The sequence below is a fragment of the Cystoisospora suis genome, assembly GCF_002600585.1.
Source record: "Cystoisospora suis strain Wien I chromosome Unknown contig_3281, whole genome shotgun sequence".
In the NCBI taxonomy this organism is placed as follows: domain Eukaryota; phylum Apicomplexa; class Conoidasida; order Eucoccidiorida; family Sarcocystidae; genus Cystoisospora; species Cystoisospora suis.
In genome coordinates this window covers 20,738-25,449 of record NW_027156076.1, presented here as the reverse complement: position 1 = coordinate 25,449, position 4,712 = coordinate 20,738, and positions in this window count along the sequence as shown.

Genomic DNA, 4,712 nt, shown 5'->3' with positions numbered 1-4,712 from the left:
CCACGTGTCAGTGAACTCTAGTGGTGTTCACGACACGACCTAACGTGAACACCACTAGAGTTTACTGACAATACCACCTTGTCGCGGGTGAATCCTCCAGCTGAAGCTTGCTTACAATTCTCCACGCCCTATCGTCAGGCGACTCTCCATGACCTGTTGCAAAGAGCTCTGGCCGCAGCTGTTCTACCTGTCCAGGCGTGGCCCGGTGGTACGCCTGAACACAACATCCTGTGAGACCTTCCTCCTGCCGGCCTGAGGTCTTCGGATCTGCGGCTCCTGTGTAGCCTCTGTTAACATGCGCCTTCAGTTTGACGACGTAGGGCGTAGTGCTCGTGGGTGTCCTTCCTTCCCGCAGTTCCAACACATCAAAGGCTCTTTCTTGTCTCGACCATGTTTTCCGTTATTGTCCCTAGTGAATCTGGGGGGTCTTCGATCCTTTCGGTTCGTGCTTGGTGACGCTCTAGCTTCCTTGGCTTTGCCTCTTCTGTTGCAATTCTTCCAGTCCTCTTGGCCGAACGTTGTGTACCTGGGCCTACCTTGTCCAGTCCGTCCTGTTGCTCCCCTACCGTGTGCAAACCTCTCGACCGAGCTGTGCTTGATGTGGTAACCTGTCCTTTCTTCATTACGTGCACGCCTCCATCGCTCGATTCTCTCCCTTGTGTAATTGAAAGTGTGGCCGAGTTCGATGGCTGCTTCCTGCGTAGCTGGAGAATGTGTTCCCATCAACATGGTTTCCGGGTGCAAGCCATCCACAGACATTTCAGTCTCCTTCGCTGCCGGCAGTCCAGCATACCCGAGACTGACTCTGTTTAACTCTGCAACATAAGCGTCGAGAATATCCGTCGTCCTTACTTTACTGACTTTTTCTTTTGCAGCCAGGGGAGAAACTCCTCCACAGTTGATACGCAGCTTCCTGCTGAACTCGCCCCACCCGACAAGAGAATTCGCACTCAACAGGCCCCTATACCAGCTCAAAGCGTCTCCATCCAGAAATGACTCTGTTGCAATCATCTTAATGTGGGAGGGAATTTCCGCACGGCGGAAATTCAACTCCATCGTTTGATCCATGTGGTCACTGCATGCCCCTTTCGGCTGAAGGACTGAGGCTTCTGTCGCATTTTAGCATTCTCGCCATGCTTCCGTCGTCGGCCTTCCTACTCCAAGAGGTCCGATCTGCAGTTTGGCTGTGCCGGTCTGTCAATCGCTTTCTCGTAGCTGCGTATTCTAGGAATTCCTCAGTCTCTTTAGGTCCCAATGTCGCCTGCAAGAGTTCAAAAACCTTCTGCATTGAGCTGGCTCGTCTGCGGGCCGGTTCTCTCGAATTCCCCTCTTGCTCGGGGGCGTTGACTCGGACTTGAGTCTTGTCTTGTGTGCTTGCTCCATACCCTAAACGAGGAGAGGTCTTGCGCGTTGGGCTCTTCAGCCAGGTCGAAATGCCTGATCTCACTATCACCGCCGTGAGGTTGCGACCTTTACTGTATTGTCGGAGTGTTAGCTCCTCCATGGCGTGTCTCTTAGGTAACGAGACACGTCTTGGTGGGGTGGCTTCTCTTGGTGTTGACCTTTGTTCACGCCCTACCACCGCGCCGACCTCAGCCTATGCTTCCCTGCTCTCGATGCCAAACCGCTGGATCCCATTCTAGAGTGCAAGGAGGAAGGTAGCACGACCAACAAGAGAGCTGAACTTGGCTCCTTAGTTCACAATGCTGACACCTTCAAAAGTCAACTTACAGCTACAGCACGAAATGCAACCCAGTCACTGAGTTCCCCTTTTTATCTTCTTTTCTTTCTCTCTCTCCGTTGTTTTTTTATTCTTATGTATATACAGATAGATCTCCATCTAAACATATGTATACACGTGATTTCACACGTGTAGTTATATTTCAATGGATCGCGTTTCGAATTGGCACCCTCGCCCAACCGAATCACAATAGCACTCCATGAAGGGGGGTTCGTATAAATGGTTGGAAGAAACATAGTCGTCGTCGAACTATTCCAAGTAGAATAGTCGCAAAGGCACCACAACCTCCGATAAAGTCGCCCGGCACCTCCGAGGGTGACGTGGACCGCAGTCAGGTGATCTTGAACTACCCTGCTGCTTACGAATGCAAGCACAAAAGCGAAGGTTACCCAGTCGTGCCGGTCCAACATGTTCCCGGGTCACGGCACCATTTGTCACAAATAGGACGATGAGGTATATATATAGTACAAATAGAAACAGTTGTTTACATGCAAACGTAAATATAGGTATAGCTATTGATATCTATGTATATATACTCCTCCAACTTGCGGCGTACAGTCTACGGGTCTTCCGATCCGTACTGTGTTCCAAGAACGTGTTCCTCGCGTACTCAGTAAAGAAACCCTTCGTTCGTTAGTATGGCTTTGCCGAGTTAAGAGGTTTGCCCGCTCTCTGAGATGCCGCCCTACAGCCTTTGATGCTTAAGTCCTCGGAGGGCTCTCACATGCAAGGATGTCACATCTACGCGAAGATTCCAAATACTCGGGATCTGAAACCGGGACCACCTGGTCTAAATTCCGCGGCTTCACCACTGTACCACCAGGCCTGAGCTTTCAGAGTTGGTTGTTCTTTCCCTGACACCCGAAATCCATTTCGACTCCAGTTTCGATACGCGTAGTGAATAAGACTTCTCGTGCTTTACGACACAGCAACAAGTAAAATCCCATACACGCCAGGGACACTAAACAAGTGGCTGGATCACGACTGTCCAAGCAGCAAGTAGCGTTGCGTATGATGGTTTTAACCTGCGCATAGCTAGGACACGAATTTTTGATAACGTTGTGCAAGGTATGCATAGCACTTACGAACCGACTGTGAACGGACGAGTCACGAAGGACCGTCCATACAGGGACCGATCGCGTGTGACACGACATGTTGATGGCTAGCTGCAGTGGGGCCGTTGAGGCGTACCATCGGTGTGAGCGTCGCAGCCCCCTGAAGTTGCATGTTGTGTGCCGCATTCCAAGCTTTTCTGAAGAGCCTGAGTGGCGCGGAGAAGTGGAGCGAAGGTGCTTTCAAGTTAGTATGGGTGACAGAGATTATCTCTCAGGGAGGCGATGCATATTTGTAGGATGGACCCACGGAGCGAAAGGCCCTTGCAGAGTAAGGAGATTCGGCTGCAGCACCGATCTCAATGGACTGTTGATCTGTCTCGACGGACAGGCAGTAAGATTTCTGGGAATGGCCGTAGTAGGCTCCCCATAACGAGCGAAAAAGCGCTGCGAATGTGGAAAGAGAGAAGCGCGCTTTTCAAGCTCGTTTAGAGCTACTTGATGGTGAGAAGTTCCTTGCCATCCTTAAGCATTAACAGTACAGTGAAGGGTATTGTCATATGCTGCTCATGGCACTCCTGCGTCCCCCGTGGGTGCTCAGAATAAGATGGGAGAGGCGTGTGTACGGGCACGATGTCACAGACTAGGTGTTCTCGTACCCCTAAGTACTCACCTCTGGATGCGAGTGAGGAGGATAGTCTGCAGAGCCAGTGCTATTGTTCCTCCTTAGATGTGGCGTACAGCCCGTGGTTCTTTCGGCCACCGGCTGAATGACGTTGGTTCCTTGGTGTACTCAATAAGGTAATGGGAGGTGGTCAGTCGTGTTTTGGTGCCAGTCGTGTTTCGATTCGTAAGTCAGTCGTGTTTGGTACTTATACTGAATTCTCCCGGCGGTATCGCACTGGGGAAAATGACCGGATTGGGCGCTGAGCGCACCTGCCGCACGCTCTCGGTCGCGGAGCGCACGCGGCGGTTGTCAGGGACGGGGAGTCACTTTTTTCCCCGGGCCCTTTCCTCGATATCCATATGTATTTCTCTTTTTTTTGAATTCTACGAGCAATTAAAGCAGAAAAAAAGAGAAGGCTTGAAAAAGTCTGGAGCGGCTGCTGGAGACGGCCGCCGGTGAGCTGCCCCCGGGGCAACCCTCTGCATGCAAGTCGGACGGTTCGGAGAATCGTCCACGAGAGAGAGAGAGATGTTTTTCCGGGGAACTGGTGATAGATAAAAAGACAAGAGAGGTTTTCCGAGGTCCCCGACGGTGGCTTTGTGTTTGCCGACGTTTTACAGTGTGGTTTTAGTAGGTTCCGACGTTTGTTAACCGTGTGATTCATGCGTGTGGTTCGGGAGGACTTTGGATTCTCTCCGGCCAGCGAGCAGCGGGCCGGCCGGTCTGACGGCCGGGGGTGACTGCAGAGAGACAGGGGGGGGTCGCATTGGTGCTTGAGCAGTTCTTGACGTGAGAAAGATTTTCGACGGAGTTTGGAGAGTTGTTTCTCCAAACTCCGTCGAAAATCGGCACTTCGGGATGTGCCCGGAGTGTGAACGGCAGGATTGGCGCCGGTCGTCAGTGATGTTCCGATCCCTTGACGGGTCGGGCAGGTGTGATTGGCCGTGTTCCGTCGGTTTTGGGGGTGTATCCCGGGTTGTCCAGTGTGCGCCTTGCTTCGGCCGTGCGCGGGGTGGAGAGACGCCGTATATTGAGACCGCTATGGTTTCGTGAGAGTGTTCCCCATGGAGTTTCCGAACGATAACCGTGGTTACTTGTGTATAAACGTACATCACGTTGATTAGGAGCAGTGGCACTGTACTGTCACCGCGGCTCAAAACCGAACTAAACCTAAGGACTGACCAAACAGTTGCCTAGCGACCCTTAGCGGTTGCTGCAAGAGACAACGTTTGCACGGGAGGAGTCCTCCCGT